Source organism: Mandrillus leucophaeus, unplaced genomic scaffold (genome assembly GCF_000951045.1).
Source record: "Mandrillus leucophaeus isolate KB7577 unplaced genomic scaffold, Mleu.le_1.0 Scaffold1332, whole genome shotgun sequence".
NCBI lineage: Eukaryota > Metazoa > Chordata > Mammalia > Primates > Cercopithecidae > Mandrillus > Mandrillus leucophaeus.
In genome coordinates this window covers 313,679-339,355 of record NW_012101291.1, presented here as the reverse complement: position 1 = coordinate 339,355, position 25,677 = coordinate 313,679, and the positions used below count along the sequence as shown (strand labels likewise).

At 41.8% G+C, this 25,677-nt stretch overlaps 1 protein-coding gene across 3 annotated transcripts in view; it reads left to right on the top strand.

Annotated features, from left to right (window-relative positions):
- TEAD1 (TEA domain family member 1 (SV40 transcriptional enhancer factor)) overlaps positions 1 to 25,677 on the top strand; it is a 273,827-nt gene that overhangs the window by 57,835 nt on the left and 190,315 nt on the right. The window contains exon 1 of one of the 3 annotated variants that reach the window (XM_011973032.1): positions 13,153 to 13,251. The exons of the other annotated variants lie outside the window; for them this stretch is intronic. The gene's annotated coding sequence lies outside the window, so the exon portion shown is untranslated. Of the gene's footprint in view, positions 1 to 13,152; positions 13,252 to 25,677 lie in introns of those variants that run through there. 3 annotated transcript variants of the gene reach the window in all.

Here is a 25,677-nt window from a genome sequence, read left to right as displayed (position 1 = left end):
ATTTCAGTACTCCTCTGAGGGTACTCAGTTGATAGGGGGCTTGAGCTGATTCTTCAGATGCATTTTGATGCCCTCCAGAAAGGCAGACAGTGGAGGGATTCCTCAGTGGACAGTTGGTGAATGCCCAAGGCTGTGAAAAATCAGAGTTGGGACTAGGGGAGTGGAAAAGGAGATGATGTTTGCTGGGAGAGTTGACCAGAAACCGGCCACCCAGCTTTTGAGAATTGTGTTGAATAGTGATTGCATAGAATGGTCTTATCTGCTTCTTTTCTGTGAGATGTAGAAAAAGGATTACCCTCTCTTTTTCTTTTTACGTTTATTGAGCTTAAGGCTTGCAAAGCTAATACCTACTCAGGACTGATTACTCTTAGATCAGAGGATGAACTGAAACCAGAACCCAAGAGCTCTGATTCTTCTCACTCTGTGAGTACCTTTAAGCCAGATTCATGGTATGAAGGCAGCAGGATAGCACCTCCATTGACCCACATGGGGGCCTGCCTTGGGCTTCATCAGCACTTTGGAGTCTCAGATCCCTCACCTGTAAAAGAAGAGTGGTACTACCCACTTACCTTTTTGGGTTGTTGTGAAACACACGTAAGACAGTATTAGGAGAAGTAAGGTCTGAGGGGTAGGCTTTGGACCCAGCGGCCCATAGGTAAAGGCCTGTTGAGTTGGGTGACAGTGAACTTTGCAGCATTTCCTAGCCTCAGAAGTTCAAGAGCAGGAGCCTGAGTGTTCTGGGTCCCTGGTATGGCTGTGGATTTCCAGGCATGCAGCAGCTCTGGGGCCTCTGCTTCCTACCCGCCAGCGGTTCCAGCTCTCTGATGAACTGAAAGGGAAGTTTTTCTTGAGGAAGGGAGGAAGGTTTCTTAGTGGCCCAGGTCCAGCCACAGGGAATTTGAACACCTCGAGCCCTGTCCCAGTGGCCTTGGAAATTTAACAGCTTCTTCACTGGTGGAACCTTGGTTATTTGTGAAAAGTGAGCTTACAGGGTTCTGAGGTAGACACTCAGTTGACCTCTCCTGCCTCCTGCCTGTGTGTGTGTGCGTGGTGGTATCTGTCACATTTCCCTCAGCCACGAGAAGGTGAGTTTGTATTTCTATATAGATGCTTGCCCTTGTGCATACTTATTTAAATAACACGTGTATGTGTGAATGTATGTACATATAATCTTGTGCCATATAATGATGTTTTGGTCAATGATACATCATATATACGATAGTGGTCACTTTATAATGGAGGTGAAAAATTCCTATTGTCTAGTGACATCTAATGATCCTGACTCTGTGTAGGCCTAGGCTAATGTGTTTGCTTGTGTCTTTGTGTGTATGTGGGTTCCCCCCCGCTGCCCCCTCTAGGAACAAGGTCTTGCTCTGTTGACCAGGCTGGAGTGTGATCATGTGATAATAGCTTATTGCAGCCTTGAACCCCTAGGCTCAAGTGATCCTCCTGCTTCAACCTCCCAAGTAGCTGGGACTACTGGCATGCACCACCATACCTAATTTTTAAGTTTTTTGTGGAGATAGGATCTTGCTATGTTGCCCAGGCTGGCCTTGAACTGCTGGACTCAAGAGATCCTTTTGCCTAGGCTTCCCGAGTAGCTGGGATTACATTGTGAGCCACTGTGCCCAGCTATGTCTTTGTTTTTGAAAAGTAAAAAATAAGGAAAGAAAAATAATTTTAAATAGAAAGCTTATAGAAAAAGACACAAAGAAAATATTTTTGTATAGCTGCACAGTATGTTTGTGTTTTTAAGCTAAGTGTTATTACAAATGAGTCAAAAGTTAAAAATTAAAAAGTTTGTAAAGTTGCAGTGAGCTAAGATTATTTTATTGAAAAAAGAAAAAAATTAAAAATAAGTTTAGTGTGGCATAAGAATACAATGTTTATAAAGTCTACAGTAGTGTACAGTAATATCCTAGGCCTTCACATTCACTCACCACTCACTCATTGACTCGCCCAGAGCAGCTTCCAGTTCTGCAAGCTTCATTTATGGGAAGTGCCCTATGCCAGTGTACCATTTTAATCTTTTATACCATATTTTTACTGTACCTTTTCTATGTGTAGCTATGTTTAGATATACAAATACTTACCAATGAGTTACAATTGCCTACAGTATTCAGTATAGTAACATGCTGTACAGATCTGTATCCTAGAAACAATAGGCTATAACTATACCAAATAGCCTAGATGTGTAGTAGGATATACCGCGTAGGTTTGTGTAAGTGTGCTCTGTGATGTTGATGTACGACGACGAAATTGACTGACAACATATTTTGTTAAGTAACATAAACACCTGTGCATTCACAACCACTTATACAGAAACACACAAACACACCACCATATATATTTTTAAAGAATTTGAAAGATCTAAGATTATATTAAAGGTAGTTTAGTCTACTTTTGTGTTGATCAAATGTTACTGTGCTGTAATTAATTTAGTAAAGGAAATTAAAATGGGGATGTGAGGAAAATGTGAGTATGCCTCATTGACAAGAATCTGGGGCAGTCCAGAAAAGCATTATGGTCAGGCAGAAGTTGAAACCTTTGAGATGTCTGGCCCAGGACTTTAAAAATGTTTTTCCAGGTTAGAAATACTGAGGATTTCCATTCTGAAGGATGAAAAGGATCTTCTGCTTTTTCAATAGCTAGCCAGTGGATTCTCTCTTCCTCTCTCCTTTCCTACAGTTCCTTTTTGGTTCATTCACTCTGAGTCTCATCTGAATAAGTATTAGGGGAAGGGCTTCCTGGAGGATTGGAGAAGGGCAAGGAATAAGTGGGGAAAAAAAAAAATCTTATCCCACTGCTGTGGTTCTTTGTCATCCCTGGTTCCTGTCCTTGGCAGAATCACACAGCTACAAAGTGGTGGAATGTGCATTCCAACCAGACCTCTGTGTCATGCTCACTACCAAACTCCCAACTCTTTGGGCTGATCTCTGCCTGCCCTCCTTGTCTCCTCTCCTGCTTCGAGTTTTTTTTGAGTGCTTACTGTGTGCTATGTACTGTTCTGGATTCCGGGGTTATAGCTGTGACCAAGGCAGACGTATGCTTGACATATGTTAACCATGAGGCATGCATCCTCTGGTCCCGCCACCACTCTGCTCCCCACAATTTCTGTACATATCTCTTTCTATCACAACAGTTACTGGATTGCATTAGAGTTATCCTTGGTGTATCTGCTTCTTTCACTGGACTGTGAAATCTTTTGAGGGAGGAGTTAGTTACTTTTCTTCATCTCCCCATCACAGAGCCCTGATTGAAGTTGGCTGCATGCTTGTCTAAGGCTAATTGAATGAATGCTTGCATGCCTTTTATGACACAACTCAATTGTGAGCAGTCCAGGTACGTACCACTTCTGTGTCTCAATTGGTCCTACTGAACTAGTATATAATAGGCCATGTTTTATCCTCCAGCTAGACATCTAGAGAAGTAGATAAGCCTTCAAGTGCTTCATTAATATGTGTGAATTGTGAAGAAAAACTTTCATTAAAACGTTAATATGATTGTGATAATTGTTTACTCTGGCAAGTAGTTTGCCTCTTGGATTCCTCTCTCTGAATCTGCCCATGATGTCCTGAAATTCCAAATGTGTCCTTTTCTCTTCCTCTCATTTACTATTTCTATTCAAAACTGGAATATGTGGACATGTATACAGCCTTCTAAGACCAAAGACTTCACGTTTTCTAGCTTTTTGTTTTGTTTTGTTTTTGTCATTGCCCTACCTAGAACAAACTTCAGGAAAGATAGATTTGCACAGTAGTGGTATATCTTAAAATAAAAATGAATTCAGTTTTTTAAAGAAAAAATAGGGATTTAAAATGTTATTTGCATTTAAGCTTTTAGATATTTTGCTGAATTCAAAAAGTTATTGTAAGGTGGGAAAGAAATAATCACCTCTCCTCCTTTGAAGATGCAATTTGTTAGTGATTGTCTTTAAACCTAAAAAATGTGCGTCTATAAATATTTATTGTATTCTAAGTTTCACATGCAGGCGTAATCCTCAATGCTTGTGAATGATGCTTGAATATATTAATTAAATTTAGGATTTATATGAAACTTGATGGTCTTATGGAGTGCAGTAGGCTCCAGCTAGAACCTAAGCTTTTGATTCTTACCCATTCACAAAGAAATATAGGTAAAGCAGAAATTAAAAAAACAGAGAATGTTTCTTTGAAATGGCCAAGTGAATCTTCTCTTTTTACTTTAAAAATTTACCTATAATTTTTTTATAGGATGTCCTTTTGAAAAGTGCCTTTTTTTTTTTTTTGAGACGGAGTCTCGCTTTGTTGTCCAGGCTGGAGTGCAGTAGCACGATCTTGGCTCACTGCAAGCTCCGCCTCCCGGGTTCACGCCATTCTCCTGCCTCAGCCTTCTGAGTAGCTGGGACTACAGGCGCCCACCACCACGCCCGGCTAATTTTTTGTATTTTCGGTAGAGACTGGGTTTCACCGTGTTAGCCAGGATGGTCTCGATCTCCTGACTTCGTGATCCACCCGCCTCAGCTTCCCAAAGTGCTGGGATTACAGGCGTGAGCCACCATGCCCGGCAAAGTGCCTTTTAAAATAGTGGGACAGAATTGTAATTACCGTCTTTTATTATTTTGTTAGAAATAGTCTGCTTCTTTAGAAACAAAAATGGTGTTAGAACATTTGTATCTATGTGTATGTATTAAATATGGTCAATAATACTTTATGGGACTTGAAGAAAAATTTAACTCTTGGGCAGTCCAGCTGTAAGGCAGGAATCTACTTGTTCTGTTGGACAGGTGAATGGAGTAGAAATAGAATATTACACTTTGAGAGCTATCTAAAAAAGTCATGTTTCAGCTCTCTTGTTTTTAGATGAGGAGACGGAGGCCTAGGTAGGGGGAAAAAAAGGAATTGCTCGAAATTATGTTATTGTTGTATCTTATCTTAACTAGCAGAAGTTAAACTCCTCAGAGTCAGACTGTGTGTTTATACATCCCTATCTTTGCAGTTCACATAAGTCCTTAATAAGGATGGTTTGACTAAAATCAGTGAAAGACTAAGCAAAACAAACAAAAAAAAGTAATCATCTGAATTTAAAAATGCACTCTGAGTCTTAGCTCCTCTATCTCAGGTCCTCAGATATCCTTTACCTGTGATATTTCTTGGTGAATGAATAAGACTCAAGACCTTAGGTTTGTGCGAGGACTTTGCTTACTGATGGAGAATTCCCAGACAGCTCACAAGCAAGTGTGTGTCCTCTACTTACAACCATCCCTTATCATTTCAGCATTACCTGTTTGGAGCTGTTCTGCATTGGGTTTGCCCTAAAGCTAAATTTAAGTCATGTTGGCAGTCATTTGTGCTTTTCAGTTGCAGCTCTATACTCTGGCAGCTTACAGCTTGTGGTGCTCAAGTCTGGATGTGCCTAGCTTGTGTGTGCCTTTTAGTGTCACTCTTACCATTTGCTTGGTAATTGGAGGGAAAAAAAGAGGAAACATTTTGCTCAGTAGCAAATCAAAAATTCTTTTCTCTTATGTGAAACATAAACCAAGAGTAAAGGTAGAGGTGTATATAGAGAAGCATTGTAAGGATGATGTATTAGTCCATTTTTACGCCACTGATAAAGGCATATCCGAGACTGGGTAATAAAGAAAAAGAGGCTTAATGAACTCAAAGTTCCATGTGGTTGGGGAAGCCTCACAATCATATCAGAAGACGAAGGGCATGTCTTACATGGCGGCAGGCAAGAGAGAATGAGAGCTAAGTGAAAGGGAAAACCCCTTATATAAAACCATCAGCTCTCATGAGACATTCACTACCACAAGAACAGTACTGGGGGGAACTGCTCCCATGATTCACTTATCTCCCTCTGGGTCCCTCCCACAACATGTGGGAATTATGGGAGCTACAATTCAAGATGAGATTTGGGTGGGGACACAGCCAAACCATATCAGATGGTTAAGTAATTTATATGGCAGAAATACATAGAATAAGAAATCCTAGGCATGTACCAGCTGCCTTAAAGCATGGAAAATGGAGTAGGGGAAGAAAAGCAATTACCACCCTGTACCTTCTGAGCTGACCCCTAAGTATTGATAAAAATTTAGCGTCAATAAAGATTTAGCAGCCTTGAAGAATGTTTTCTAATTTTAGCCCAAAGAATAGGTGTCTGACAAATTGATCAAATTTCAATTTAAACTTATGTTCCTGTAAAGAGGAAAATACTCCTTTGATATCTGGAGAATTTGAAGAGGTGACATGTCTCAGCCCCTGGACCATGCCTGACACCTGAATCTTAGCCCCAGGATATCAGAAGACAGGCACAGAGCTTTAACTCTGTAGATGTGTTGATTCTGCAAATCACCTTGCCCACAAATAGATCTCCCTTTTTCTAATAGAGGAGGTGGCGAGAATCTTCCTGGGACTCATCTGTAGTTGGATGCTTTTCCTTTCAGTTTCAGGTGAAAAAAATCTGAAGTTTTTGTATTTACTTGCCTTACTAACCACTCCTTAAGACAGCCTGGCATGTGAGCTCTGAAAATCAGAGCAGTATTCCAGCCCCTCCCTTTTCATCAATTAATGAATTAATTCTATATTCATTAAAGGTGATGTGTGCCAAACCAGGTCCTAAAGACACACCCCAGTAAGACAAGGTTGCTGCCTTCATGGAGTTTGACATTGGGGAGATAGACTTGTTGATGGGCAGCAGAGTTGCTCTGACATAAGGGCATGGTGCTGTGGAAACAGGCACAGGGCCACTCAGCCTGACTTAGGTATCCAGGAAGGCTCCATGGAGGAAGTGATAGCTCTGTTGAGATGAGGAGATGCTTGGAAAGATACAAGGGGTGACTCTGTGTATGTGTGAAGCATCTATTGGAATATGAGTGCTCCTGCACCGAGAGTTAGTTTAGATTACACTGTGAGTATAATCTGACTTGGTCTGATTGCTTTCCTTTGAGGTCTCATTCTATCTGTCTTTCTGTCTCTCTGTCAATCAGTCATCTGTCTCTGTCTGTCATCTATCTATAATCTATCTTTTTAATTGTGATAAAGTACACATAAAATTTACCATCTTCATTTTTAAGTGTACAGTTTAGTGGTGTTAAGTACCTTGACATTGTTTTGCTATCATCACCACCATTCATGCACAGAACTCTTCTTATCTGCAAAACTGAAAATGTCTATTAAACAATAACTCTCTATTTCCTCCTCCTCCTCCTAGCCCTTGTCAGCCACCATTCTACTTTCTGTCTCTGTGAATTTGGCTACTCTAGGTACCTCATATGAGTGGAATCCTACTGTATTTGTCCTTTTGTGACTGGCTTATTTCACTTAGCATAATCTCCACAAGATTTATTCTTGTCATGGGTGTCAGAATTGCCTTCCTTTTCAAGGCTGAATAATATTCAAGGTGCCATTTTATTAAAACCTCAAGCATATGTGAAATATTAACTGATCAACACATTAATGAGCTCTCTATTCCCTTTACTGATAAGTCATTCATGCATTTGTCCCTTTCTCCCTCTGTTATTGATTACATGTTGGGTGCCAGACATCGGGCTAGTTGCTGCAAATACAAAGAACACCTGTATCTACTCCCCACCCCAAATACATCAGGGAGAGAAGCCCAATGAATTATTAAACAGTATTAGTGAAAGTGTAGTTGTATGTATGTAGTACTCTAGGACTTAATAGGTAACACAAACAGAAGCTGCATGTGAAAACCAAGTAAGGCTTTACCAAAGAGGTAGCAATTGAATCGGCCTCTGAAGTATTTGTGGGAGCTTTGTAGGTGGTGAGGAAAGGCATTTTAGACAAGAGGAACAGCATAACAGTGGCTTGGGAGTCTTGTCTGTACACATAGGCAGTCTTATGTGGTAGTTATCAATTAAACTCTGGAGTCAGACTGTCTAGATTTAAATCCTGGCTCTTCCACTTCTCTGAGTGATGAGGCAATTTGTTTTCTTTTTGTGCCTTAGTTTCCTCATCTCTAAAATAGAAATAACAGTTATACTTTTCTCGTAGTTTTGTTATGGGTATTAAATGAGTCAAGACATACAAAGTGCTTAGAACAGGGTCAGGTACAGAATATATACTCTAAGTGGTAGCTACTGTGATTGATTATTGCTTGTGTAATGTTTGAGGGAATATCAAGTCATTTGGTCTACCTAAAATAGGATATAATGTGTGTATGTGCAAATTGTCACTAGACGTAAAGTTGGTGTATTAGTCTGTTTTCACAGTGCTGTGAAGACATACCTGAACCTGGGTAATTTATAAAGTAAAGAGGTTTAATTGTCTCACAGTTTTGCATGGTTTGGGAGGCCTCAGGAAACTTATAATCATGGTGGAAGACAAAACAGATATGTCTTACATGGCGGCAGGAGAGAGAAGTGAGTGCTGAGCAAAGGGGGAAGCCCCTTATAAAACCATCGGATCTTGTGAGATCTCAATCACTATCACGAGAACATCATGAGGGTAACTGCACCCTGCCCCATGATTCAGTTAGCTCTCACCAGGTCCTTCCCACGACACATGGGGATCATGGGAACTACAATTCAAGATGAGATTTGGATGGGGACACAGCCAAACCATATCAGTTGGAGATTGCCTCAGCAGATCCTGATGATAAAGGATTCAAGTATCCCCATATCTGTGACTTCTAAGCTTTCTTCTTGCATTACAGTGCTTGAATATCTGAACTTGTGTCTGATGTTTACTTAAAATTTTTTTTTTATTCTTGTTAAGTTCTAGAATACATGTGCACAATGTGCAGGTTTGTTACGTATGTATACATGTGCCATGTCGGTGGGCTGCACCCATTAACTTGTCATTTACATTAGATATATCTCCTAATGCTATCCCTCCCCTCTACCCTGACCCCATGACAGGCCCTGGTGTGTGATATTCCCCTTCCTGTGTCCAAGTGATCTCATTATTCAATTCCCACCTATGAGTGAGAACATGCGGTGTTTGGTTTTTTTGTTCTTGTGGTAGTTTGCTAAGAATGATAGTTTCCAGCTTCATCCGTGTCCCTACAAAGGACATGAACTCATTCTTTTTTATGGCTGCATAGTATTCCATGGTGTATATGTGCCACATTTTCTTAATCCAGTCTATTAAATTTTCTTTTTAAAAATATTGGAATCCTTTCTTAAAAATTGCAAAAACAAAGGAACATTGAAAAAAGTATAAGACAAAAAACTGCAATATCACTGTCCTTAGTAACCATTTCCTTTTTATTTTCACTTTGTGTAGCTATATGCATAAAACTAGTTATAGTCATTATATAATTTTGCTTTGCTTTTAAAAATTCATATTCTATGATAAATTTTCCCTTATGTTTTAGTTCATTTTAATTATTCTTATAAATGAATGCTCAACTTTCCTTTGCATTCATGTACCTTTTTTTAAGTCATTCTCTTTTTCATCATATTGTAGTTTTATAATCTACATGTTTGTGCTCATAATTTTTGTCTTCTAATGTATTTTCTCTTTTTGATAAATTTCTAGGGTTAGGATTGCTAGGTCAAAGGATTTAAGCCTTTTGAGACTCCCAATAAAGGTACCTAATTGAATCTTCACATCTACACCACCAGCAGCATATTTTCTATGTCATATTCACTAGAGATGTGATTATAGTATTTAAATTCTTGCTGATTAAGAGGTTTAAAATAACCCCTTGAGTTTGCTTGAATTTGCAATTTTTCTCCCTCCTAGTGATCATGCGTATTTTCCCATATGCTTATTCTCCTCTGTAATTGTCTATTCATCTCCCCTTTCTGGTTGTGTTCTTGATATTTTCCAGTATAGATCTGTATTGTTTATTTACCTTGTTGGTTCTGTGTTGGAGAAAAATGCAGGTGCAGGATATTAAAGAGGAGGTCAAAAAGTCTTTTTTTCCCCTGCCTTGCAGTAACAAGGCTCTTATCCTTGTAGTTGTGGTTCTGGGAAGGCAGAAAGAAGCACAAGCTTTTGCCGCATGCCAGTGCTCGTGGGATCACTGTGGCCAGAGTCTGGGCTCTCCAACAGCCTTGTTTTTCAGCTGCCTTGCTTTTCAGCAGGAAAATCATGTGGCTGGCTGTTATCTCAGCTCTAACTGTGTGTACACTTTGTTTAGAGGGCCTGGCCTGCTCTTCACATCCCACAAGCACCTGATACAGAGCCAGCACACAGTAGGAAATTTGTTTTCACCCACCATAGATCAGAGGTTGGAATGCACCTTTTTTGATATCTTCATCTGCCTCCTGTCCCTTTACGGCATCACTGTTTTAAGAGGTCTTGAAGCTATTCTTGGATTACCTCTAGTGATGGGAGGTTTACTGTCTCACAAATACATTTAGACCTTGAGCTCAAGGTGAGATGAACCTGGGTTTGAATTTCAGCTTGACTACTGACTAGTGGCACGATTCTGGACAAATAGTATTTCTAAACTTTATTTTATTTATCTGAATAACAGAGATAGTAATACTACATTTCTACCTCTTATAATTGTGATGAGGATTAAGTGAAATAACAAAAGTTAAGTTCTGGACTCTAAAGAAGTCAAACTCATAAAAGTAGAGAGTAGAATGGTAGTTACCAGAGGTTTTGGGGGTGAGAGGGTGGGTAGGGAAAGGGGAGCTTGGTCAAAGTGAGGAAAGTTTATCTTAGGAGGAATAAATTCTGGTGCATAACGTGGTGACTGTAGTTAATAATAATTATGATATATTTCAAAATAGCAAAAAGAATTTAAATATTCTTATCACAAAGATATGATACCTGTTGGAGGTGATAGATATGTTAATTCATCAGATTGGATCATTCCACAATGTATACATGTATGGAAATATCACATTGTACCCCGTAAACATATGCAACTATTATTTGTCAATCAAAAATAAAACTTTAAAAAAGGAAAGTCTTGACCCCTATTCCTCACATCGTGTCAAATAAATTTAGTTGTGAATGTAAAGTTTATTCACTGTTACAAGGTGTATTTCCTTAAACTTTTACCGTCTATTAGAATCTCGGTGATTTGGCAAAGAAGCCATAGCTCAGCCTCCAGCTCTTATAGTGGCCTGGAATTTGGAGTATATTCTTCTGTAATGGAGATGTGGGAGGGTATTGTCTTTGAGCTGATTCCAGAGTGGGCCGTGGTCCAGCGGTGGGACTGGGCAGTGCTGTAATACGTCCAGGCTAGCACCTTCTCGGTTTTCAAAGTCCGATTACAGAGACCTCTTGTTTGTCCTTCTCTTTCTTGGCTGGTGTTCTTGCCTTGGCATCCCCAATAGAAAATAGATAAAAACATTTAGAAGAAATGAAACTCTGATCCACATACTAGTTATCTGTTGCCCTCCACAGGAAAGGGTTTACTTTAGCAAAAAGAGGTAAAGGTAGAGTTCATACTTCTAAATTCATAGCAATATATGTCGAGCTCATTGACAGCACTCAATAAATATTGTTTTTATTAGTATTACAGGTAAGCCAATACGAGGGTGACCTGGGCATAGGGTAGGCAGGGCCTAACTCTTCTCTTATCTCCAGACTTTAGCACTTCAGTATTTTTACTGAGAATCTGATTAATGATCTGAAAGTCTCCTGTGATTTAAGCAGATAGCTTTTATCCTTGGGGAACCAATATAATTAGTATTAGCACTAGGTTCATGAATCTTAAGATTATGGAGTTCATCTTTGTCCAACCCATCTCACTATGCTTTGTAGAGAATAACTTAGCAGAAACAGCCCCCTGCTAGGCATCTTGGCAATTGCTTCCTAATAACTGTTAATTTTTGGTTTTATGACTAAAATATTAGGGAGTCTGGTGAATTTAAGAAATAGTGTTGAAGTGATGGTAATTAAGATTTTAAAAGTTGCCTGTATGACAAATGAAATAGATTTAAGGTGGGGGGAAAAGGTTACCCATGAACAGGGATGGTATTGAAAATATTTAACAACCAGTCTAGAAGGGTATTGACACAGTAGAAACTACTGCAGGCCCCTAGATTTGCCAGACACCTATCCTTGTTGAATAGTGAGGAGACCTTGGGGCACTATGAGGGGGACAGAGCATTCAGGGGAGCTTGGGGCACTGACTCTTTACACGCTGTTATGGAAGTATTTCAGTATTTTAAACAACCAGTATAGCTGTACCAGTCGGGTACTGGAGGTGGTGTGGGAGAGTGTCTGAAATTGGCAGGTGTTCAAAGGTGTTGACAGATTCTTCACTTGTCTCTTTAATTCATTGCTGAGAAAACTTTAGTTGCGCTAGGCCAGATTATCCCCAAAGGTGCTTGGGCAGTGTCACTTTAGGATTTTAGGGCTGTCTGTTTAGACAACACTGGGACATGTCCTTTTATTCAGAAAATACTGTGTATACGGTGTGAGAGGCACACAGCCCCTGTCTTCATGAGGTCCCCAGTCCATTGGTGGCCTTGAAATTGTTCTGCTCTTTGACTATAGGCTAGGAATCTGTCCTTGAGAAATGATTACAAGGATGTTTACTACAACAGTGAAAAGTGGGGCAAAATCCAAGCATGGGAAAAGAGCTAAATCATAGCATGTCCACCACCCAGAATATTATGTACCTCTAAAAATCACAGATACGAAGACGTTTTCAGGACTCAGGAACTAATTCTGACTGTGAAATGTTAGGTGGGCAATAAAAACCTAAAGCTATAAGGAATAATTAGTGTAAGAAAGGACATCAAAATGCCTGGTTAGCACTGAGTATTATTTGATGGTGCAATATGGGTAAAGTTAATTTTCTTTATGGATGTTTCTATATGTTCCAGTTTTTTTTGTCATCTATGGGTATTAATTTTATAACTAGAGGTGTTCCAGAAATATTTTTAAAAACCCAATTAAAAATTTAAAAATTATTGTATAATTAGTGAGTGGGTGAACATTTTGGATTTAAACTTGGAGAAGCACATTTGGAGGTTGTATTTATCTCGTGTAAAGAAAACTGCTGACTCGGTGGGATAAAAATAAGAGGCCTAGATCAGCCTCCTCATGTTGAGGCACCCAGCTCCCCTAGGCTTCCAGACTGCACGGGTTCTGAGAGGCCCTAATGGGCTTGTTGAAAGGCTCTACTTGGCTTCTTATTAATGTCCCTCCCTGAGCAGTGCTCTGCTCTGCTGGCTAACCTTGTCAGAAGGTTACCCACGGCTCTCCAGGGCTCGGCTAATTTTAAACCTGGTCGGGGAGTGTGGTGGCATTGCTCTGCAGAGACACGAACAGCTCCCTGGGAGACGCTGCTGGGGAAAGATGAGTCGAGTCTACGGGTTTTTCTCATCCTCATGTAAGTGACCAGGCACGCTGAACAAGCAGAGAGAGCTGGGATAATAATGAGAGCTTTTATGGTAAAAACCGGGATTATTAAAGATCTTTTAGCAGTGTCATTGCTGGTTGATAATTGCATGGTGTGATGTGCCCTGCATGAACTGTGTTAATTCTGACCACACTAGGAGTAGCAAGGTGAATGAGATCCTCTCTACTGGGAACTAGACTTTGGCTGCTTTTAAAGGCAGAATGAAACTACAGTGAATTTCACTACTTATTTGGTATTCTTTTAACTTTTCAGGACTCAGACTCCATTGGTGATAGGTTCTTCTATGAAGTTTTTGATCGATTTGATTGGGAGAGGGCTATTTCTGAAAAGCTAAAAAAAAATTAAAAACACAGAATCGCTGCCTGTTTGCATGTCAACTGCTGGTCTGGCTGCCTCTAAAATTGTGATTTTAAGTGTTTTTTTTTTTTTTTTTTTTTTGACTGTTTGCAGTAGAGTCTTGTTCAGAATACAACTGTGTCTTATAATACTTGCAGCCCTGATATTGTAAAATGAAACGTAAATCAGTATCTACAAAATAATGTGACAATTGAGAACCTTTTCCCCATCAAAATTAATTGTTTTTTCAAAAAACTTAGCCCATATTTTTCTGCTTAGAATTTTTTTGTCCGTCTACCTTTCACCACCTTCAGGTTGGGAATCTAAATGTGCCTATTAGAGTTGGCTCTGTCTTCTCCTGCCAAGGCGTTCATAGCTTCTTTTGCACGTACGGGATTACAATGGGAAACCCATTCCACCCAGTGGATAGCCTGGTCTTGAGGCTTACCTGCCTGACTTAAAGAAGTGCATCTTTTCTTGTAGCTGGGCTTATACCCACCCACTCATAAAACAGTTGCTAGGAGCAAATTAAAGAGACATTGTGTGTGGAGTAAACCAAGATGAAAGAACAATGGATGGAGAATCAATACCCTTCTAACTCCCTACAGTGATTGAAGTTAACTTTATTTGAAATATCCAGGCTGGGCCAGACCACATCAAGCTAGCAGCATTCTTGCACGAGAGTAGCACGGGAGTGAACTTTGATTTCATTTTAGGGAAGAAGAAAAAATAATGAATAAATGCTTTTTAATAGCCTTTTCCCTCCCCTTGAAGTCCTACCTCTTCTACAATAAACCTAATTAGCTTCGACATGTTTGGATTTAGTTTTGAGAAAATTAAAGCTGAGTAATATTAGGAATTTGTTGAGTGGGAATACTTGTTTAAACCTTCATTGACCCAAATCTGTCTTTTATAAATGGTATTAAATAAGCAAACTAAAGAAAACTTCATCCCCGTCTTGTCCTAAAATAATATGTTTAAAAACACATTCAGAGTTAAGTATAATATAAATATGTTACCTTGATCAGTTACTAAATGAGTTACTGAAGAGGCTGTAATGGCGATATTGAGTGTAGTTATGAATTTAATGGTCATTTCTTAAAAACCAAGTCCTCTTTGACACATGTTCAAAGGTCTTCCTTTTTTTTCTTCTCCTGAGCTTCTCTTTCTCACCTCTGGGACACTTCCCTCCTACACTTGGCCCGCATGCGTGGCTTAGGCAGGCCCACTGTTATTTTTGTGGTAACCTGACACTTTGGGCCCAGGGCAGCCCCCTGGCCCCTGTGGGAGGTGAGCTGGCTGAGAGCCAGGCTGCATTCTCCCAGGATGAGCTGCTGCTAAAGCAGGCTGAGCTGAGGGCTACGGGCAGGCTGCAGCAGGGGCCGGGATGCCACAGACCAGGGGGCTGGAGGGTCACCAGTGAAGACCTCAGATTGTGGGGCTCAGCAGGTGGCAGGCCCTGCCTGAGGTTAAAGCAAGGTGGAGTTGGTCGTTGAGGCTACAGACCAGGTAGTCAGGGTGTTTGGAAACCTGAGGAAGATTTTGAGGCCAGTGAATCTCTTTTATCTCACTCTGTGGTTCTAGTCTAAGGTATGCCTGAGGCCGTCCTTGTAATTCCTTAGACAAGGATGAATTTCTGGCCGGGCGCGGTGGCTCAAGCCTGTAATCCCAGCACTTTGGGAGGCCGAGACGGGCGGATCACGAGGTCACAAGATCAAGACCATCCTGGCTAACACCGTGAAACCCCGTCTCTACTAAAAAATACAAAAAACTAGCCGGGCGAGGTGCGGGCGCCTGTAGTCCCAGCTACTCGGGAGGCTGAGGCAGGAGAATGGCGTGAACCCGGGAGGCGGAGCTTGCAGTGAGCTGAGATCCGGCCACTGCACTCCAGCCTGGGCGACAGAGCGAGACTCCGTCTCAAAAAAAAAAAGGATGAATTTCTTAAGAATCATCAAAATTGTATTAACATTTTAGGTTAAAATAAAGCAAATGGTTATTTGTTGAGCTGGGCTAGGGGGCTGGAGTGGGGTACAGAATTGAATGGGAAATAGTACCTGCCTTTGAAAATTTGCAGTGTAGCAGGGAAGAAGGTGGATATATAAGCAGTAATTATTAATTATTATTTTTTAATTTTAAATTTTTTTATTTTATTTTTTGAGACAGAGTCTCGCTGTGTCATCCAGGCTGGAGTGCAGTGGCACAATCTAGGCTCATTGCAACTCCACCTTATTACAGGCATGAGCCACCACGCCTGGCCTATTAGTATATATTAGTATATATAGCTACTCTGCCATATGGATTCTCTAGATGTCCAAGGTGATCCTTGCAATTCTCTTTTTTTTTTTTGAGACGTAGTCTTGCTCTGTTGCCCAGGCTGGAGTGCAGTGGCACGATCTTGGCTCACTGCAACCTCCACCTCCTGGGTTCAAGTGATTCTCCTGCTTCAGCCTCCCAAGTAGCTGGGACTACAGGTGCCCGCCACCACGCCCGGCTAATTTTTGTATTCTTAGTAGTGATGAAGTTTCACCATATTGGCCAGGCTGGTCTCGAACTCCTGACCTCAGGTGATCCACCCACCTCTGCCTCCCAAAGTGCTGGGGGGCGTGAGCCACCGTGCCTGGTCTAATCCCTGCAATTCTTAGAGGTACCTACCAAGGATATTATTAGCAAAAGTTTTGTGAGCTCCAACAATCTGTCAGGTATTGGGAGAGCCCCAGGCACCGGAAGGAGTGGAGTAGGTGGTCGGCTGTGTCCGAGCATCTTGGAGTGCACGTGTAGCTAGAATGTTGGGGTCCTGGATGGGTGGCTGGAGGAGGAGGCTGAGAACAGGTATGAAAGGCCAGGGGTCTCATAATGCAGTTGAGTCCTGAGTGAGTGGGGATCTGCTGAATGACTTCAAGTGAGTGTATGATAAAAGTCCTATTTGCATTTTAGGAAAACCTTTCTGACTGCAGGATAGCATAGGAGAGACTTGCTAAAAATGTGTCTCCTGGGATTCTGATTCAGTATTTCTGGCATAAAGCTGGGAATCTCTATGTTTAAGAAGCCACCTATATCATCCTGTATAACCAGGCTTGGGGACCAGGTTGTTGGCAGTGGTGAGAGTGTGGGGAGGTGGGGGACAGCTCAGCTCTGGCAGAGTGCTGAGGCAGAAATGGTGCGGTCCTTTCCTTGAGACAGGAGCAAAATTAGTGGGGTAGAGAGGAGCAGAGGGGATCCGGGAGAGACTGGGGGACTGGGGGTCAAGTGGACGTTCTTGGTGATCATTTAGATCAGGAGGGGAAGAGGGGAACCTAGGATAATGGCCCTCCCTTTGGGTGCTGCTCCAGCCAGTTTACCTGAGAAACATCATCTCTGAGAGGAGGCTGTGGGATTGGGTTATTTCTCCCAGGACTTGGGAGTTCTTTTGGATTTTCATGGGGGCTTTTACAGATAGATCCTTAATCAGCAATGTGACGTTGAAGGTGTCAGGGCCCAGTGTGCCAGAACTGTGTGTGTGTGTGTGTGTGTGTGTGTGTATGAGGATTTGCACTGGTTTGCTTTGCGTGTGGGGGACTTTTGGCCTCTGAAGTCACATCCCCTACCTAAAGTCACCATTAGGCAGTTGGACTGAGAGGGAATCTGCACCTGGAAGTCTCCCCGGGAAGGAAGGCTTTAGTGGCCATTTGTAGGTGTAATCGGAAATGGATTACATTTTAATTAAATCTAAGGGGCTGAGAGCTCATCTTGTTCCTCTGCCAGGGTTAACAGAATCTGTAGAAGGATGTAGTCTTGGAAGGAAATATAATACTCCCCCTCCCCCACTGGACACCCCGCCCACCTTTTTCCCTAAAGAAACTGTGCATGTGTGCTGGGGAGCCTTAGAAAATGTGGATTGAATGAAGTTGTGGCCTTTGCATATTTTACTGAATTCAGCGGACTCATTTGCTGGGGTTTGTCAGAGGGGAGCGGGAGGAGACTGCTGACTGGAGAGGGCTCACAGCACCCTGAGCCATGGGGAAGTGAGGGCGGGAGAAGGCAGGCCTGATGTCAGATGTGAGCGCATCAGACTTTCTGTCCGCACCTCTCTTGGGCTGGGCATCTTGCCCCCACTGAATGCCCTTGCAGTGCTTGTGAACGGCTCAGAGCTGGTGGTGTGCCCACAGCAGGTGCTCCAGTAATATTTGTTCATTTGAATGAGTGGCCTGTCTGAGGGGGGGACAGTAGTTACTCACTTATCCTGCCTCAGCCAGTCTTCAACTAAAGTGCCAAGATTCTTTCTCTTGCTGAACTTGAACTGGATGTAAAACAAGGACCAGGTTTACATTTTGAGGATTGGGATGGGGTGCGGGTGGGGCTTTAATTGGCCCCTGTATTTGCATCTCTCAATGTGAGACCTGTTTTGCAGCTGCGCCATCACTATGTCATCATTAAATGGCAGATTGTATTTCTCGTTTGAAGGGTGGGGACTTGCTTGTGTTGGTTGATCATTGGGGACCCAGTTGACATTTGTGAGCCAGCAGTGTTGCGTATTTTGGGTTAAATTCATGCATTAGCTCGTGTCGGCATTAATTGGTGTTTGCACATTGGCCAAATGCAGACGTGTGTCTCTGTGTAAGTGAGCAGCCTGGTTCCCATGCTGGGCTTGAGTGTGACCCTGCTGTCAGCTCACAGCCTCTCTTCAGGGACGAGGGGAGTATGTTGAGTGCTTGAAGACAAAGTCTGATGAACATTCATTAGATGGGCTGAGTGATCAGGTACTGAGCAGAGTTAATCCCATGGCTCTGGGTTGTGTAAACAAACACACCTCTATAAACTTGGAACACTTAAGGGAGACGTCACATTGTAATATTTCAGTTTATCTAGAGAACTGTTCTGGCCTTGGACCATACTGAAAATACTTCTGATTTAAAAATGCTGATTCCACATATATAACATTCTCTGTTCTTCACCCTTTATCTTCCCAAGTAGACAGATATACACACACGTACATCTTCAGGAGTTGCTCACACACTCCTGGTGTTTCTGGTGTTTTCCTGCTTTTTGTATGAAACAGTCCACCTTCCGTCATGGCCTGTGAGGCCCCCTGTGATTGGCTCAGCTTACATTTTCAGCCTCTGCTCTAGCCTTTCTACTTTCTCGCTTGGCTCTCTCTTCCCCACATCTCCTCCACTAATACTTGGCCTATGAGTCCAGTTCAGCCTTTCAGACCAGCGTAAATGCCACCCCCTGAGAAATTCATTGATCCTAGAGACAGAATAAACTCCTCCAACAGCAGTCTGTTGATTCCTCCATTGCATCAGGTGACATATTTATTCACCTGTTCATTCATGTGTTCACCCATTGACTCACTATTTCCGGCAACCATTCAGTCTTCTTTTTTGGGGAGCAGTTGCCATGCGCTAGGCATTCTGCTGAATGCCAAACATAGAAAAATGACTAGGCTGGGTGAGGTGGTTCACGCCTGTAGTCCCAGCACTTTGGGAAGCTGAGGCAGGAGAATCGCTTGAGGTCCGGAGTTTGAAACGAGCCTGGGCTACATAGTGAGGCCCCGTCTTTACAAAAAACCAAAATAATTAGCTGGGCATGGTAGCATGTGCCTGTAATCTCAACCACTTGCGAGGCTGAGGCAGGAGGATGGCTTGAGCCCTGGAGGCTGAGGCTGCAGTGAGCTGTGATTATGCCACTGTATGTACTCCAACCTGACTCCAAAAAAAAAAAAAAAAAAAAAGACGACAAAGGGCACAGGCCTAACCCTTAAAGATCTCACAAGCCCTCTAAGGTGAGAGACACATCATTCCTATACGGTGAGTGAGTTCAGTTCATTTGTACTGGCTGGCAAAGGTGCTACCTGTAGGAACACAGAGGAGTGGGGAAAGGTCAGGTCAGGCTTCCCAGTGGAGGGGCTTGAAGTCTTGCAGGTATATGTACTTATTTGTCTCCCTGCCGGAGAGGGTGCTTATTGAGGACAGGGAATGTGGTATCTTTATCTCCATATCCAGTGCTTGGCACATATGGGTGAGGAGACGGAGGTGGGAGGGGCTTTCAGTAAATGCTTTACCACATTAAATTAAAACAGATAATTAGAAAACAGAAACTTTCCCTTTCATGTTTATGAAAAACGTGTTTTTCCATCATGTTTCAGAATCATTTTAAGGCAGTATGCAAGACTGTAAAATAGCATAAATAGAAGGTGGGAGAAAGAAGGGAGAAAAAGAAGAGGATAGAGGTGAAAACTGAAAGTGGACTTAGGAATGAAACCAAACTTGCTGACCAAAACCACCTCTGAGCGCTCTCCAAGGGGCCTGCCAGTGTGGCTCAGTGCGGCTCAGTGCACTTTGGCGGCTAGTGAGTAAAGGAAAGGCCAATGGCTTGACCACGAGCTAAAAAACACATTGCGTTTTGTTTCCTTAGAACTTTCCTTTGGGATCTTTGTAAAGATCAGTCTGTGTGACATGATGAGCAGCATCTTCCACATCCTTGCAGTCCATCTAGAGACAAATCCCATAGGCTGTTTCTTCTAATAACCCTTCATATGCTGATGGCAGCACATCAAAGCATAATTCAATAAAAGCAAATGTTTTCAGGGCTCCTGGAATAATCTTTCTCTAAAGTAACTGTGGAATCAGAAAGGCACTGAAACAGGGCAGTTTGGTTTTTTCATTTCTTTATTTTACTTTTTAAAATAATTTTTATTGAAGTCTAACTTACAGAAAAGGGCACACACATCATCAATATTGAGTCCCTTGTGTTTTTCCACTTGAATGTATTGACATCCAGAGCCATTGATCTGCGATCTGCACTAACATGACGAGAACCTCCTAAGCCTCCCCATGCTGCCTTCCAGTCAGTACTCCCAACCCTAAAGGGTGGTTACTACCCTGACTTCTAATAACATAGCTGAATTTTGTTAGTGTTTGAATTTGGTATGAATGGAGGGAGACAGTGTAGTATATATTTGTTTGTATCTACTTTTTTTCCTCAATATTGCATTGGTACAATTCACCCATGTTGCTACTTGTAGTTGTCATTTATTTATATTCTCATTGCTGTCCCATAGAACTTTCTGTGGCTGTGAAATGATTTTTGGCTGTGCTGTATGACACAGTAGCCATTAGCCACTTGTAAATATTGAGCTTGTGAGATACGGGTAGTGTGACTGGACAACTGAATTTTTAATCTTATTAATTTACATTTAAATTCACAAATGTGTCTAGTGCCTACTGCGTTGGACAGTACAGCTGTATACGGTTCTATTTTATGAATATGCTACAGTTTTTTGTTTTTTTTTAAGACAAGGTGTGTCTCTCCCAGGCCAGAGTGCAGTGGTGTGATCACAGCTCACTGCAGCTTGACTGCCTGGGCTCAGGTGATCCTCCTACTTCAGCCTCTAGGGTAGCTGGGACTACAGGCATGTGCCACCAACACCCAGCTAATTTTTTGTATTTTTATTGTAGAGACGGGGTCTCACTATGTTGCCCAGGCTGCTCTCAACTCCTGTGCTCAAGCAACCCGCCCGCCTCGGCTTCCCAAAATGTTGGGATTGCAGATGTATTCCACAGCGCCCAGCCTGATTATGCTATAGTTTATATGTCCTATTGTTAATAAAAATGTGGCTGTTTCTGTTCTGACTGTTACAATGAAAATATAAACATTCCTATACCCGTCTTTTGGTGAACATAAGCATGCATTTCTTTAACATCTGTACCTGGGATTTGGCATTGCTGAGTCAGAAGGTATGCATATAATCAGTTTTGGTATGTAGATATTACCAAAGAATTTTCCAGAATGATAGTACCAATTTACGCTCTCACCAGTTCTTTGAGAGTTCCATTTACTCCATATCCTTGCTACTTGTAGTTGTCATTTATTTATATTCTCATTGCTGTCCCATAGAACTTAGTATTAGTCTCTTTATTTTAGCTCTTCTAGTGGCTGGATAGACGTATTACATTGCTTTATGTTTATGGGCCATTTGTTTAGGTTTCGTAACATTAGCTTTTTCCTTTTTTTTCTACTGGGTTGTCTGATTTCTTATTTTTTGGAGTTCCTGTAGGATGAAGGATATGAGTCTCTGTTGAATAAATGTATTGCAAGTATCTACTTTGTGGCGTGCTTTGATTTTCTTAATGGTTCTTTCAAGAAAGCGAGTTCTGAGTTGTGATATGGTCCAGTTTATCATGTTTTTCCCTCCTGATTAGTGCTTTTGTGTTCCTTTAAAGTGATCCTCGACTGCTTTATGGCCCTGTAGGTAATCTGCTAAGTTTTCTTCTAAATTCTTTATTGGTTTTTTACTTTCAGATCTAAAGTCTATTCCAGATGGATTGTAAACTATTGTGTGTGGTGGTGTCAATTTTAATTTTTTTTTTGTATGGATATCAATCAACCTTGCTCATTTATTGGGAAAAAAATTTCTTTACTCAGGGTAATGCAGTGTCACTTTTGTTACAAATCAAATGAACATATGTGTATGAGTTTGTTTCTAGACTCTGTATTCTGAGCCCTTGGGTTATTTTCTTTATTTTTGTGCCAGTACTATACTATTAATGACTAAGCTTTGCATTGAGGTTTCGTATTGGGCAGTTTAAGTTATTCAACTTTGGTTTTGTTCTTCAGGATTGCACAAGAGCTGCATTTATTCAAGCAGGTTCGTTTTATTTGTTGTTTTATGTTGTCTCACTTTTATCCAGCATCCAAATGTTATTTGACACTGTCCTAGGTTGTAGAGGTCACACACGCTCTGCCTCTGCCCCAGAGGAGTTTTATGATCATGTTTTGGGACTTAGAAATATCCATGTATGATTTGGGTACGCTATGAGGATCTGTATGCTCAAATCCATTAGAAATGGGTAAAGGCAGATAGACCAGATCTGACACCCACACAAGAGAAAGTGACAGCCTGATTTCTGATAGTCTAGAGGATGGGAAGGAAAACAATGTGATGAATTGTGGTTTTGGTTTCTTAGGTTGACAGGAAAGAGTTTTTTCCTTTTGAGCATGTTAGAGCCTAGATTTTGGATCCTGATGTGAGTGCTGATGAGATCCACTTGGATCCATTAGATTTTGAGAGCATGGAATGTCAGGAGCTGTGGTTGAAGGACCAGAGCAGGGCTTGGCCTTCGCAGTTCAGCTCTTTAAAATGCCATCTTGATTCAGATTTTCCTTGTTGATTGGCTTATGACTCAATCAGGAGTGAAGTGTGGATTTCCCTATTGCTTCTCTTCCCAACCCCCAGAATGCCTGTCTCAATAATTTAGGATAGATAGGGCATGGCCAGAATGAGAGAAGCATCCAAAGTCATAGAAGCTGGTGGAGAAGGCCCTGGACTATTTTTGCATGCAAAGTAGGGAGGGCCATTTCTGATGCGGCACAATTAGAATTCTGAATCAGCCAGGGGGGTCACATCTGGGCCGGTTGCTGCTGGGACTTGGAGTGAGGCCAGTGCCAACATACCATTTAAGTTGGCTGTCAACAGACTGTGTAACATTGGGTGAGTCTTGCCTTTAGTAAGCAGGGATGACTCCCCAGGCATTTACCCATAGACTTGCCTCTTAGGGAGCCATTTCTAATGGCATAGGACCCATTTCTAGGCATTCCATCAGTCATGCAGCTGAGGGAACTTCTTGAAATGGTATATATACTTATATTTTATCTTGTATGTTGATGTCTTTTTACTTCTGCTTTTCATTTTTACTTTATGCTCATTGTCATTTAAAATACTGAGCTATAATAATCGGATGGTGAATCTTACCGACTGAGAAAGTGATGTGATCCATAGGTTAGTGGCTAAGGAGTATTGTTTTCCCGGTGTTTTCTTTATTTTTAGTAAGCTTTATGGTTGGTTAGTCTACCCCAAGTGTATGTTCACTCTGCAGGCGTACTGGAATTGGGGAGTTAGTCTTAAGGTTTTTTTTGACTGTTACTCCTGGGAAAAGGCTTACGAGTTTTCCTTTTGAAATACTGACAGCTCCTTACTGCTAACAGATGGGACGTTTGCTCTCTTAAAACAGGAAAGAAGCTTCTGTTTCTGGGTTTGAAATGTGTTTCCCGAGGTTAAGTTGTCCAGTTCCCAGGGTGAGAGCGACTTGGGCTCCGAGTCATGTCCTCTGGCTCACGCTCACTTTGCGCATGCACTGTCTTCGTATCAGGTCTTTGCTTTGGAATGGTCAGATAGGATAGACTGCCTGAAATTGGGGCTGTGGCCTTGTCCTTTTGAAGGAGTCTGCTGATGAAGAACAACAATGATCAGCTTGACTGGTGGTAGTGACGGGAGAAAGGAAGGGGCAGGATTTCTGTTCTCAATGGCTAACAGATTCATTAAGGGGATGGGGTGGGCGATTACCCTAAAGGCTGGTAATGCAGAGTGGTCCCATCAGAGCTGCATAGCATGAAATCAATCAGAGCTTTTCTTGAGCTGTCACCTGGGCAAGTACTTAGGGCTGATGGAGCGGAGAATTAATCAGGGATTCTCAGGAGGGTAATGCTAAGTCCTCTAATGGGATGCTCAGCATTGGGGCTTGGTGAAGAGATATTGGCTTGTTGATGGGATTCTGTTGACATGGAAGTGATTTTTGAAAACGAGAAGGAGTAATTATCCACTCCTCCCTGCTGAAATTAGAGGGAACCTGTTGGCATTGGCACCAAGGCTCACTGGCTGCTACTGTCGTCGTGGCAGATGTTGCCTCAATTCTCAGCATCAGCATTCCCATTCCCTGAGAATTCTGCCCTGCCTCTGACAATGACATACTTTCTGTGCTTCCGTCTCTTTTGTGGTTGCCTACAAAATCCAGGCTGCCGATCTTCACCTATATTTTTCTCAGGCCACTTGTTAGCAAGGTTGGCTAGTGTCTTAAATGGTAGGAAAATAATAACACAACCCACTTTACATATGCAAAAGCAATTAACCATTATTAGTGTCTGACATTCCTCTCAGCTGCCCAGAGCGGTGAGTCAGGATCATCACTATTCATTAGGAATTAATTAGACTGTCCTTGATGATGTCACTCATGGACAGAGCTAAGAATTCAGCACTGCCTACATCCTGCTGTCTAGTGAGGGTACAGTGTGTCTGATATTCCCACAGAATGTGCATTCTGTCTGGAAAATTACTCCTAGATTCAATCTCTGTGAAGCATAGGACTTTGGACAATTTATTTAGGTCTCTGAACCTCACAAAGTGGGGATAATACTGAAGGGGGAAGTGCAGCAATTAAATAAGATCCTCCAGGCAGAAACTGCTGGCATTGTGCCTGATACCTAGTTCTGGGAGAAGGCTGAACTTGGATTTGAGGTACCAGTTCACTTTGGAAGTAAAGCACCATTTTTCCCCCCAGTCTTTTTGTTGGAGGGCAGCTTTTCTCCTATGAGAGAAATTTGGACTTTGACTAAGATTACAGTGACCTTCGGACCATCAAATGTTTGGTTGAGTTGTCCACTATAAATATTCCAACCATGTGATTCTCTTTCTAGAAACCCTGAAGTGGTCCTCACTTGTACTGACTTCTCTCTCCTCCTGGGCTGTGAGAAATCTTTTCTCTTAGTGCTCATCCCATTACCACTGTCTGGGTGCTGCCCTTTGCTCTCCTGCTCACTCAGATTTGCTTTACCATTTGTCACCTTTTCGAATTTCTTCCTTGGCCACCTCCCTGGCTTCTGGTTTTTACACCCTGGCCACCCTGCCTCCCTTATCTCTTTCCCTGTAGCTGTCACCTTTTGGTAATTTTCTTCTCCAGTCATCAAAAGGGAAAGAGAAATGGAGAAGGCAAAATTATATATTATCTCAAAAATTACCATTCTCCTCAAAATGAGATTTGCTCATGATAAAAGATTACCTCTTAGAGGACCCAAATCTTACTTGTCCCTCTAACACAGAAGGACTATTAGTTGCCAATAATTGTGATTAAGAAATTGGATCAGCCAGCCAACTCTTCGTTGTTTACACTGTGCCTGGCTTAAAGTCTGTCTCCTTGTGTCCTCCTAATTTGGCGATTTCCTCTGGGTCTCTTACTACTCATTGGAACATTGGCCAGAGTCAGGAATGTGAAAGTAGCTGAAACACTTCCTTTTCTTGTGGAAACTTTG